The 14,433-nt window shown below is 39.6% G+C and overlaps 3 pseudogenes; 1 reads left to right on the forward strand and 2 right to left on the reverse strand.

Annotated features, from left to right (window-relative positions):
- Positions 1-5,066: 5,066 nt before the first annotated feature.
- On the forward strand, positions 5,067-8,357 carry LOC139780649 (uncharacterized; annotated as a pseudogene).
- On the reverse strand, positions 8,340-9,779 carry LOC139780658 (polypeptide N-acetylgalactosaminyltransferase 1-like; annotated as a pseudogene).
- Positions 9,780-10,429: 650 nt separating this feature from the next.
- LOC139780661 (uncharacterized) lies at positions 10,430-11,760 on the reverse strand (annotated as a pseudogene).
- Between the last annotated feature and the right edge of the window lie 2,673 nt (positions 11,761-14,433).

The raw sequence follows: 14,433 nt of genomic DNA on the forward strand, positions 1-14,433 counted from the left end.
GGGCTCTAGAACACCGTGACCGCCGGGGCACGAAGCCCTCGGGGCACGCGCTCCGCCTAACCGAGTAAGTAAGGAAACGATGAAAGTAGTGGTATTTCACCGGCGATGTTGCCATCTCCCACTTATGCTACACCTCTCATGTCTCCTTACAGTGCCAGACTAGAGTCAAGCTCAACAGGGTCTTCTTTCCCCGCTAATTTTTCCAAACCCGTTCCCTTGGCAGTGGTTTCGCTAGATAGTAGATAGGGACATTTGCACCTTAAGAGTTAATAGTCCTTTATATGAATACTGAATAGTTTAACAAATATACTATAAAACTTCTTGAAAGAAACAAAAGGAAGTGAAACTAACCATAATATCCCTTGATATGAATAGAGAATTCTTTCCAATCGTTCTCTGAGCCTTTGTTTTTACGTGCTAAAAGTCCCGCATTCACAGTTTTGGGAGGCCATTTTATTATTCCATTCATATTTTCTTCACAACTTTTCACCCATTTGCTTAGGCCAACATCATACAGTACGTCATCACTATCACCATTAATGTCAGCAAATTTAAACACAACAAACTGTAAAGACAAGAAAAGCATTACAATCTAAAGCATTACAAAGCAAAAATAATATTGGTAAAAAATGAGAAAATAGAATAGAAATCCAATAGGCGTACCTAACTAATTAGAAAAATATATAAAATTGCACATACACCATGTATGTATGTATATATACTTGCTGCAAGCAAATTAATTTTCACACTCCTATTTTAACAAGACTAATTATTCGTACTTTGTACCACACAATATTCAATGAAACAAATAAGATTATTTTAGTTGCTTTTTCTAATTAGAAAATTGCAGATATCGAAAGGTAATGTATCATTAAATTGTATTATAACAAAGATTAACTGGTCATAAAACTAAAGAAGAGACAAGTGTGTGTATGTATATATGTGTACGCACATGTCCGTATGGCTGTGTAGATAATAATAATAAATGCTAGAGAGGAATTTTATGGGACTCAATTTAAAACGCTGTCTGTCTGACCGATATGCATATTCTTACGAGTACAAAAGAATGTATTTTATTACGATAGTGTAAGGTAACGCGGACGCTTCCCGCGTGTGTCCTGATAATAAAGTATCGTTACGCGTTTCATCGAGGTTTACCCTTTTCTTCACCTTCATCACATCCATCCTGAATCGCCGCCCTTGTCCCCGCCGTCGGTATAACCTGAGCCACGGACCGGGCGTTACCTTACGATAATAAGTAACGAAGGGTATAAGATAATATTTGTATTACTCACTGGTCTATCTTCGTTGTCCATTGCGATATGCCCAAGCTATTATAAGGCCAATAAGTGACAATTATAACCACCACACAAACCGCTACGTCCACATGCCGCCAAATGCACCGAGATTAGGTTAGGAATGGGCGATCCCGGCAATCGATATACTATATCGATACACGATCATCAACCGCAGTATATTGATATACCGTACCATGATAGGAAAAGATTATAAAGATTATATGACGAAATCTGGATAAAATTGGGAATGTTGCAATTATGTATTATGTAATATTTGCAACAATACAATACTAGTAGAAAAGACCTTTATCAATATTAATATTTATCAATATTTGCACAATTTATTTCTAAATTCCAGCAAGACAGCAACGTTAATTATAAGGAATGATCTTAGCGCAATAACAAATTTAAAAAACAAAACTCGAAATTATTTATTCCAGTAAGTAAAAAATGACTTGTCGAATCGACGTCAAATCGATGTCGAATCGATGAGAATTTTCAACATCGAATTGTAGTATTATATTGATATCATTTTGATCTCGAATCGAGATTTTACATATAAACGAATGTGCACAGAGTTACAACAGTAAAATTGAACAATTGAACATAACAGCCCAGATAGCACAGCGCTGATCTTTATGAATTCATAAAGATCAGATTCAGATTTTTTTTAATTCATAAAGATCAGCTGTGCTATCTGGGAGGAGTGGCTGTCTATCATTCATATCAGTTTATTTAAGGTTACTGGAAAATATGTCGAAATTCAAACAAATGTTGACTTTTTTACCCTTGCCAGCATAATCAAGCTAATTTCGACGTCGTTTCGTCGTCGTTTCGACATATCGTTTCGATATTAGCTTTCTCACTGATTAGATATGTTTTTATATAAAAAAATTGTTACCGGAGTCTTTTTCAGTACATATACAAAATAATTTAACTAATCATATCAAGAAAATTAAGACGGCGAATATTATTGTTGATTGTATGTGAATATTCGCCGTTTTGCAATGTTGCAACGTTTCTGCAATGTGACTGCACGCATCTGTGCTGTATATGGGAATTCTTAAGCGGGGAACACACACTTCTGCACAACGCATAATGCGTAAGCATAAGAAAATTGATTGGTCCATACACATGTGCATAAGAAAATAGACCAATCAGTTTTCTTATGCTTACGTATTATGCGTTATGCAAAAGTCTGTGTTCCCCGCTTTACTCACAATCAGTAATGCCCGTTCTAGACTGGAGGATGTTCCTACTCTCGGCTCATCCTCCTTTCTATAGTGTACGTGACATAAACTATACATAAACTATAGATTTTTACCCGTCTACACTAGAGCCGAGAGTAGGTTCATCCTCCAGTCTAGAACGGGCATAAGAAATGACTCGTCAAATCGACGTCAAATCGATGTCGAATCGATGAGTCATTTTAACATCGAATTGTAGTATCATATTGATATCATTTCAACCTCGAATCGAGATTTTGCATATCAACAAATGTGCACAGAGTTACAACAGTAAAATTGAAGAAAACAGTAACAGGAGTGGCTGTCTATCATTCATGTCAGTTTATTTAAGATTACTCGAAAATATTTCGAAATCTAAACGAATGTTGACTTTTCTTACCCTTGTCAGCGTTTTCGAGCTAATTTCGATGTTTAAGCTAATTTCGACATCGTTTCGACATCGTTTCGATATTAGCTTTCTCACTGGGTCGTACATGTCGTCCCATCAGTAATGTATGCCACTTTCGTAAGGCAAAAACTAATGCTAAGCATTCTAGCTCAGTAATCGTATAACGCACTTCTGCGCCTTTTAAGCTTCTACTCAAGTATGCGATTGTATATTTCGCATCTTCTCCTTCACGGTATTGGTATAGTCTTGCACCCAATCCGCTTCTCGCTGCGTCGACATTTATGCCGAACTTCATATCCGGACGAATCAGAAACAAGCTAGGAATTCTGCAAATGCCCTTTTGATATCATTGAACGCCACTTGATGCTCGCGCTCCCAGGCAAACTTTACTCCCTTTTTTAGCAACTGTTCTAATGTCCTCGTTAATCTCGCCAAGTTCTCTATGAATCTTCTGTCCCAGTTTATCAATCCTAGGAACATCTGTACTTCTTTCTTGTTTTGTGGCCTCTTGAAATTCATGATGGCCAATCTGGTTTCGTCGTTCATCTCGGCCTGTACTTTTGTGAATGTGTGACCAAGGAATTTAATTTCTTTCTTCATAAAGTCGCATTTCTTCAGATTCAGCTTGAATTCTACTCTTCTGAGTCGTTCAAAGACGATCTTCAGGTGTTGTATGTGCTCTTCTAGAGTCTTCGACGCAATCATTACGTCGTCGAGATATACGATCTCAAAATCAAAACAGTCGTCCCCCAAGGCATCTCTCATCGCTCTTGTGAACGCTGCGCCTGCTGTCTTTATTCCAAATGGCATCCTTTTGAAAATGTATGTTTGCCCATCAAACATGAATCCGCAGTATTGCATGGACTCGCGGCTCAGTGGAATTTGCCAAAACGCCTGTAAAATGTCTAGCGTTGTAAAGTACTTCTTTCTTCCCACTCTTCGGAACATTTCCTCGATGGTTGGCGGCTGTGCATGGTCATTGGTCATCTTCTTGTTAATATCTCTGGCATCGAGACAGAGTCTGATACTTCCATCTTTCTTGACAACTACCACCAGTGAATTTATATATTGAGTAGCGGCACGCTCGACTATTCCTTTCTCCTCGAGCTCTTTCATGTACTCGCGTACCCTTGGTAAGTGCTTTTCCGGTATAGGGTAAGATTTCTTCTTAAATGCTTTCTTCAATCGGAAATATATTTCATGTACGTAATGGTTAACGCACCCGATCGTTCCATCGAAAATGTCTTCGTATTCGTCAATTAATTCTTGTAATTTTTCGGTAGCTTCCTCTTCAGTCATCTCTGCTGTGATTGGTGCGATTCTCGTCACCTCAGCCTCTTCTTCTGCAGCGAATACTATTTCGGGTATCCCATCGAATCTCATTGACATCTTGTTTTTTGACTGGAAATCTATTCCCAAGATGACCTCGTAACAGATTTTTTTCACGATGTGGAACTCGTGTGTATAGGACTGCTTCTTGTAAGTAAATGCGATGCGTGCTTTATTAGCTACGACTTCTCCTCTTTCTTGGAAAGCTCCTTTTAATAAGAATTTTCTGATTGGTAGGACATCCAGAATAAGTCCTTTCTTCTTTAACTCTTCGTGTACAACGTAAGAGATTATCGACAATTGGGATCCTGTGTCGACCAATGTCGTTACTGCAATGTCTTCAAAATAAATTTTGATAAAGGGCACTTTTACACTCTGTACCTTTTTGTTCTGCTCCTCGAGCATGTCTTCGTCGAAGTTTCGAATTATGTCATTGGTCCGTACGATATTTACATGCACTACGTGACCTTTCTCTATTTCTGTCTGTTCCTTCTTCTTATTGGTTTTCGCTTTGTCGACCTTGGCTTTCTTCAGCTGACGAATTACGTCTTCGGAAATGGGTGTAGCATCGTTTTTGTCAAAAGATCGGCGCTCCTCGTCGTCCTCTGCGATCTGACACCTCATTGGCTGAGCGTCATTGTTAGTGTCCGCTACTTCGTTCTTCACGGGCATGACGTTGCGACCGCTCTCTCCGAGGGCGATCGTGCGCCAGCGGGGGTCACCGCGAGTGGTCCTCGAGCAGACGCTCGCGGCGCGAGCGAAAGCGACGCACCTTCCGGACGGGTAGGTGAGCGACTGCGGGACATGCCCGCCATCTCGCCGGGTGGCTCGACCGCGACCGGGCCCAGCGAGGGGTCCACGGGAAGCCAGGCGATCCCGATGCAGCCGCCAATAGTGTGGGTGCCAACACCTGCGGGAGAGGTCGACCAGCCGTTTGACGACTTCCTCAGCCCGTCCAACGGTGGGGAAGAGACGGAGTGAGGGGACGATGAAGCGCGCGAAAGATCGTGGGCCGCGATTGAGTCAGTTTATTTTATTCTTTGGTTCGCGGCGATAAGGATAGTTTTCGGTATTGTTTTGTTTTGAATCACTCATGTGACAAACTCGGCAATAAGATTCCGAGTTTAAAGATTAAGTTAGTCAGTAAGGCTGCAATTTCACTATCAATCTGACGCTAGCGTCTAGTCAGTCACGTGATCTCTTTTTCGACGCTAGCGTCAAGAAAAGAAAGCTGGATTTGTTCAGCTTCAACTGCTTCAAGGCGCGTCAAGTATTCGTTGTCGTCATCCGTGGGCGCGAAGGAATCGAGCGACATACTGAAACATTGGAAAGGAAAAAATGTTTGACGAAGACAGGGAAGTAAGTAATATTGTTATTATAATAATTACACAGTTGTACTTTAATAATAATAATTAAACTTGCATGAAAGTATCTGTGGCTTTTAGACATAACCATGTTAACGAAAATGAGTAAACAGCAACGGAAAATGCAACCTTATTTTTTACTGTTTTTCATGTAAGAAATATGTAATTGTCTCTGATGTGAAGTACTTTTATGTGAATCATAAAAATTAAATAATAATAATTATTTATAATGGTTTAATTTAAGCCACAGATATTTTTGTGAAGATGTTTAACTTAACCTAGTCGTGTAAATTATGTAGAAAAATTAATTTATTAATTTAATTGTTCACATTACGCAACGTGCACATACACGTGCACATACATACATACACGTGCACATCACGTGCACATACATACACGTGCACATACACGTGCACATACATACACGTGCACATACACGTGCCCATACACGTGCACATCACGTGCACATACATACACGTGCACATACACGTGCACATACATACACGTGCCATACACGTGCCCATACACGTGCACACAACATGTATATTGTGATTTATATAATAAAAGTGTATAAAATAACATATATACGTTATTTTAATATTTTATAGGAATTAGATGTGGTCCAGACATGTGGACTCTGTGAGATGATAATTTCCAGGAATGAGATAGTGAATCATTCCTGTTTAAAAGGCTATACCAAATATTATGTTGATGATGCAACATTATATTTTTATCCAATGACAGGTATGTACAACACACAGTATAACTCTGATAATTATATTCCAGACGTAAGGTAGCATGACAAGAGTGAAAACACTAAACAGACATTTTATAAAATGCCTAAGAATTATACAAACTGTATATAATGCCTATGTATAATACTTTATTACAGATGAGCAAAATATCATTACGAAAAAAGTGACTGGAAACGACGAATTAACACTGAATCCTGTTAATAAGGAAAATTTGCCTGGTAAAAAAATACAGAGAATGTCTTGTTTGACCACGTTGCAATTTACCACAGCCACTCACAGCCCTCGGTGTCTAGAGTTTTTCCACTGAATCAGCTCTGTGAGTTTTGGCTGTGGTGAATCGCAACGTGGTCAATCGCGTCCCACCTAAAGCGGGGAGCACACATTTCTGCACAACGCATAATGCATAAGCATAAGAAAATTGATTGGTCCATACACATGTGCATAAAGAAATAGACCAATCAGTTTTCTTGTGCTTACGTATTATGCGTTATGCAAAAGTCTGTGTTCCCCGCTTAAGAATGCAAATACATTCGTTACAGAATATGATGTAATAAATATATAATTATTTTTTGCAGAGAATCAACATTTAAAAAGGAACCTCCTAACAAGATCGAATATTCTACAAGGAAAAAAAAATTGAAAACATGTATGTCATTCGATGAAGAGGAACTTTTGATTCTGGAAGTGCAAAAACGGGAACCACTATGGAATTTCCAATCAGATGTCAGGCAAAGAAGTGCGAAAGCGACTAAAAAACTGTGGCAGGAAGTTTCCGATGCATTGGATGGTAAGAATAAGAATTTTTTAAAAGAAACTGTTGCTCCTTTCTTCCAGCAACATTATTTTTTCATAACGACATTTTTTCAAGGTATAATTAGTCCAGAAACGGCCAAAAGCAAATTTAAATCTTTGCACGATACCTACAGGAAAATTATTCAATCCGAACAAAAGGCGAGTGGATCTGCAAGGGCACATACCACTCGATTGTGGCATCATTATAATAATATGGAATTTTTACGTGACTCGTGCTTGGTCAAAACGTAAGTTTGGTTTTTGTGTTTATTAAAAGGACACATATGTATTACATAAATTTTAATAACAAATTTTTTAAAGTAAACGTACATACAATACTAATATGCAATAATTGTATCAATATCGTTCTAAATGTTAAATAATTAAAGAATCATAAAATTAAAAACAGGGTTTACAGATGTTTTTTTATTATAGGTTAGACATATGTTTATAATTATTTATAATTACATTTCAGCACAGCATCAAATATTTCCAGAAGTGCAGATACATTAGAAGAATCGGACCAGTCATTAGAAGTAACTGCGAATATTCGATCAGGTATATAACATTAATTACATTATATATAACATTATATACATTTTTCTTACATATAGATATATTATAATTATTATTTTTTATTATATTCCAGCAAAAAGATCAGGCAATCTCAACGAAAAAAGTGCCATTGAGAGAATTGCTAATGCTTTCTGCGATGCTTCCAGCAATGATGACATTGTTTTACCGCCGCCACCTCAGCCTGACGACGTCGACTTGTTTTTAAATTTGCTGGGATCCCGAATTCGTCGTTTATCCGAAGCGCAAAAGCAAGAAGCATTTCAAAAACATTTGCAACTATCGTATGATATGCTGAAAGAAAATATATAAAACACTGGACATGGATTTACGTGAGCCACTCGGCATTCAACGTGTTAATTTGTTTGGTAGTACTTGCATTTTAAACATATTAATAATATATAGTTTTTATTAAGCACGTATGGTAGAGATACTCCATCAGCTGTGATAGGTTGTGGTTCTGGTAGGTCAAGGAATGATTTCTAGCGTACCACCGCACTGCCAAATCTGTTGAAGAATATCAATTTATCAAAGAATATAAAATCTCATTAAACCAATATAAAATTTGTAACGTACATGCTTGTAGTAATAAACCGACGTCATAATTTTAATATATTTGAAGAAATTGTACTCACTGTGAAGGATATTTCTAAGTTTTCGCCTCCCCAACCATCCATCTTGTCATCGTAACTACCAATTTCCCAAAAATATATTTTATTAATAGCAAATAGACCGCCTGCCATAGTAGGAGACCTAGTCGGCGATATAGGAGAGGAACGCGACTCGATCTCGTATTTCTGAATATTTATCCACGTGAAGTGTCCCGACCATGTAAAACCACCAACTTGAAAGAAAAACGCCTCGTTATCGTGGAAGTATTCAAACGTCTCCTCGGAAATGTTATCGATTATTGGCATTAGTACAGCACTTTTATTTTCCTTTATTCGCTGTAGCAGAGGTTGTAACCTGCATTATGTTAAAATGCATGTATTAATAAAGTTCTCTTTCTCTTTTATGTAAAGTTATTTCAATATTTCTTATTTAAAAAATTAGTCTATACGAAAAAATAGTATCTTCTAATTAAATTGATATCACAGGTCAAAATACCAGTCTTTAATAACTTCGCAATGTGCATCCAGGAAGACGAAAACATCGCCTCTAGCAATTTTAGCTCCATGTAGACGAGCACGTATCAATCCTTGTCTATACGGTAATCTCAGTAGCTTTACTTTGGCAGGTAAACGCGTCGAAAGATAATAATCCAATTGTCCCTGAAGTTCTTCTACAAATTAACACAATCGGAAAATATATTTTACATACAACATTAATTATTTAACACATTGTATTCTGCCAAATAGTTACATCATTCTTATGTAATAATTTATCTTGTGTAACGATTATATTTTATAAAAAGAACATTTTATGGCATTTGCGAATATCATTGCTAGACCTAAAATAATGTCTAATAATGTAACTTAAATAGCAGATATACATTTTAAGAAATCACTAATATGTTGATTTACATATTAGTTACATTAATTTCGATACCTTCCTCGCTGTGATCGTCCACTAAAATAATCGCTTTTAATAGATTTGGCGGAGAACCCTTCAAGACACTATGCACTATGCGTAACAGAACGCTCCATGGTTCGTTATAAAAAATAATTATTATATTAGCACTTGGTAATAATCTATCGTATGTAAGATTTGCACATCTGGAAATATTATATTAAATATCACATCCATTTGGAAATACAAAAAAGAAAGGATATTCTATATACATCTACATATATTATATTTATGTAAAAATATCTTTTCAAACGCTATGCGTACTATGCATATTAAAATCTTACAGGGGGTTGCGTACATCTGGTAATTTTCTGGTCAACGATATCTTATCTGAGAGGATGCTCCTTGTAAACCCTGGGATTGTCAATGGCACGAAATAATTGCTTGGCAATGATCAGAATACCGATTATGTACAATGTGCAAAATGACAATTTCACCAGAGACTTGCGGCTGGTAAGCGCCATACTCTCTCTCTTTCAGGAATATACCATCGGATGTATAATCAGATGTATCGTCAGAATATACCATCCTGACGTGAACTACCGAACAACCGGCAGCATATGCCAGCTGTTGTAATTATTGTTGATAAGAGATAAGACAAAAAGTTAAAAGTTAAAAGTTGAAAAGTTATAAAAAATTGTATTTAATCCTGCTTTAAATAACTAAAAAAACACTATAAATGTATATTGAAGATATCAATAAAAAAATATCCTTATGTAGCTAGCGTTAGCGTTGGCTTGTTTCTTAACAGTGCTCAAATTGCCAGGGAACTGCTCCTTCGCTATTAAAATAGTGGCAAAATTGATCTCGTATCATCATGGATTTACGTGAACCTAAGTTAGAACCACATTGACTTATATCCCGCAAAGCACTTTCATCAGTTACATCTGATCTCCAAGTGCCAGGTATGAAATCGTGTGAATTATCTGTATCAACTAGATTGGATGGTATATATTCATCATGGCCAATATCTGCAACTCGAAGCCAATTGTGTAAACAGATAATGGCTTGAACAATTTTCATACACGTGTCAACTGTAGTATCAATGGGACGCCTTAATATCCGCCATTGGCTACATAAAATTCCAAAGCAACTTTCAATCATTCTTCTTGCTCTACTCAGCCGATAGTTGTACATAATTCGTTCGTTACTTAAACCTCCTCTTCCAGGATACGGTCGAAGTAAATATTCTGTTAGTGGAAAAGCTTCGTCACCTACAAGCACGTATGGTAGAGATACTCCATCAGCTGTGATAGGTTGTGGTTCTGGTAAATTCATTTCCTTATTATGAAACTTTTGTGCCATTAGAGAAGATCGAAAAATGCCACCATCACTACGTCGACCATATGCTCCAATGTCCACAAAAGTAAATTTGTAATTTGCATCACATATTGCCAGAAGGACTATGCTGTGAGAATTCTTGTAATTGTAGTATGAAGAACCTGCATTATATTAGGACACTGAAAGAACCATCGTAAATAATTATTATGTCATCAATTAAAAATGTTAAAAAGTAAGGTGTTTACTGATTTTACTTGTATTCGTATGTGCTTTCCGTCAATAGCACCTACGCAATGCGGAAAATTCCATTTCTCATAAAATTCTTCCGCTATGCGCGACCAATCTCCTTCATTCAAGGTACTTGGAAGGACTTCCTCATGAATGCAAGACCAAATAGCGTTACATGTATCGGTAATGATGTTACAAACTGTTGTTACTCCAATTAGATACTGATATGAAATTGATCTCATAGAATCACCAGCAGCTAAATATCTATAAAGTGTAATATGTTTAAAAGGCAAGTAATATTAAACAGATTAACACATTCAATGTGTTGTAATATATATAGGCTGCGTTCGGGGAGCGCGCTATTAGCGCTATTGCATCGTTCTATCTTTATCGCTCATCAAGTGTAAAACAAGGATAGACTAAGCAAATAGCGCTAATAGCGCGCTCCCCGAATCCAGCCATAGTAATAGTACAAAGAATAAAAACAAACCTTAATGTCAAACACAGTCGTTCAGGAGCAGATATTGACTCACGAAAGGAAGTGTTCTGTCTACTCAACGAAGGCCCTACTATTTGTAGCAAATCTTCGAACTGTGTAGCAGTCATTCGAAAATAATTGTTAAACGTGCTGTCTTCTAAGATAATATTGGGAAATATTGCATGATAAAAACTATGCAATTTTCTATTTTCAAATAATGGTGCAACCCAATAACGTTTTTTGGTATATTTTCTTCTCTGTATTTTTTCCAACTCATTTATTATTGCCACACAAACCATTAAACGTTTTTTATTCTTCTCTCTTCTTATTATTTTAAAACACTTCCTTTGCCATTCGTAATATCTTTGATTGACTGACATTTTTTCAATGAGTATTAGTTAACCTAAACTCAACGGAACGCACCTTATTACTGCGCAATTCCAGTGCACTGTTTAACGCTCCTTTAGCCGTTTTGACGCTAGCGTCTGTTGACGCTAGCGTCATCCAGCGTCAAGCGTCAAGTGAAAACGCAGCCTAAGTCTTGCGTGCCCATATGGCAATATTTACATATGGCGGAATTAGCCGAGACGGCATAGATAAATTAAGCTTAGTATGACAGATCGCTGACAATAAAGGTTCATTGATATTTTGATGACGGTTCACGGTGTCAGGACATTTTGTTTTAACGCATAAGGTCAGCGGGATGATAAATGCGATCGGTAAGTGAACCGCGACAATCTCCAGGAATAAAGGTGCAGAGGAGCATTAGCCGGACCTGGGACACGCGACTACAGGGTCGGCGTCGTCGGCGGAGCATCAGCTCCAAAAGGGGACTTCTTCCCCAGGAACAAAGTCTCGTATTCATCTCGCGAGGACCTGGGACACCCGCCTATAGGGTCGGCGTCAACGTCCGACCACCAAAAGGGCGCCCGGACAACTTCTATAGGAAGTCGGTCCGGAAACCTGTTCCGGGGCATCTCAGAGGAGGTGCGCATAGGTCGGCGTTAACGGCCGACACCCAAAAGTGCACACGGACGACTTCTCCAGGAAGTCGGTCCGGAAATCTGTTCGGGGGCATCTCCAAAGAGGTGCGCACGGGTCGGCGTCAACGGTCAACACCCAAAAGTGCACACGGACGTCTTCTCCAGGAAGTCGGTCCGGAAATATCATCAGGGGCACCTCAAAAGGGGTGCGCACGGGTCAGCGTCAACGGCCGACAACCCAGAGTACACCCAGACGTTTTCTACGGGAAATAGATCCGGAATCATCGTCGGGGACGTCTCCGAGGCGGTGCGCACGGGTCGGCGTCAACGGCACCACGAAGACGAAGGAGGTGAAAACCTGGTGTAGCGGTACCGAAGGAAGGGAACCTCCACATGGTACTGCGCACGGAAATTTCCACCCGGGAGCGTCCGAAACGGGGGCACGGGGGGCAAGCGTGACAATCACGCGCGACGATGTGGAAGCGCGTGCGAAAACACATAAAAACCGAAAGAGAAAGTTGTGACGTCACGGCGAACGACGAAAACAACCCGAGAGTAGGGATGGTTCGGCATGGTGGGGAGCCAGCGCGAGATAGGCGGCTCGAGGCAGTCTCTCGAGTATCGGCTTAGCGAACGGACGTGTCTCATAATAGTTCCGCGTAACGCGAAGATAGAGTACGACGATAGCGGTAGCAAATACTTAACAATCGGGAACTCCCGCGTAATAGCGCGTTAAATACTTACTCAACAATAGCGAGAGGTACAACGATACCAATTAACATAAATAATCCGGTTCGCACGGATATAACGGCGGCGATCATAAGTGCGTGTCGAGTATACTACCATCGCGGACATTGAGTCTCGCGACTACAAGATATTGTACGAACGGCGTTGTTTGTTATATTTAAACAACCGAGATCAACAAATTCGGCGATTGTTAATCCATAAAGCGCGATCCACACCGAAGCGTGGCGACACCGTGGTGAACTTACTTTATGTAATTGTGAGGCGACTTGTAACATGGATACATCGATCTGGAATTAAAGAATAGTGAATTCTAAAACAAAGTCTCAAGATTAATTGTATAATTAGTGATACTTACCTTCTACTTACCTTGTCCCTTGGCGATGATCCCTCGTTGTCCAGCGGCGATCCGGTATGCGATGTGAAGCGAGGATCCGGAGACGATCAGCAGCAGCGACGATCCATCCTGGGCGGGGCCTGCAACAGAAGAAGAGTATTAGCACATAATTAATATAAATTATCGAGACGTACCTTTATTCAGTATGCGAATAGGCGAGGATCTGGAGACGGGTAGCAGCAACGGTGGTCCATCAGGGGCATCAGTCTGAAAGAAAGGAATAATATTAGCGTCTTGTTAAGAATCGGGGCGTTGATGCGAAATTACCTTCTCGGTAGTCAGAGGTAAAACCGAGTGGCGACCGTTAGATGGGAAGATAGCCGCGAGAATCGGGCCGAACTCGTGCCGTCCGGTCACAACGTCATTTTCTATCTTCACAGACGAAATTTCTTCTCCATCCGTGGTGACGTGTCGTGTTTCGATTACGGAAATGCGTTTCGCACCCGGTTTATTATCGCGTTTCGCGTCGCGTATTATTTCGCGTACTGCAGTTTTCTGCACTTTTTCGTCGTCATCGTCGCTCGACGGAAATTCTATCTTCGTGTTCACGAGATTCTCGTGTATAGTGTTCTGGATCGGAGTGGGTTGGGCAAAAGAATTTCGATTTTCCCGGCTATTTCCTTTATTACTACTTTCGACTCTCGCTCAGCTCAGACTGACTCGATACTGTCGGCGAGATCGTCGGTCGAGTCGGGAGGAGTCGAGAGAGGGAGAGCGCGAAGTGTTTATGTCGAACGTACACGCAGAGTGTCTCAAGACAGAATAATACCGATCAGCTAATAACTAAATGGCAAGTCAGATACACAAAGACTTTCGAGAATGATCTGCGGCGTTCGACACCAGCAACGGTCTCCCTGCCTCGCGCCGCCAAGAATCGTGAACATTCCGCCCGTCTCGCGTCCCTTCAGGCGCGATTGAAAATTGATAATATTGACGTACAGGGTGTATCATGACGATACAGAGCGGTACGGCGGGTTGCCCATTCGAGCAGGCGCGCATGGTCGTTC

This window comes from Temnothorax nylanderi, unplaced genomic scaffold (assembly GCF_030848795.1).
Source record: "Temnothorax nylanderi isolate EJ_2023f unplaced genomic scaffold, tnyl_v1.0 TNYL_tig0290_pilon, whole genome shotgun sequence".
Classification (NCBI taxonomy): Eukaryota; Metazoa; Arthropoda; class Insecta; order Hymenoptera; family Formicidae; genus Temnothorax; species Temnothorax nylanderi.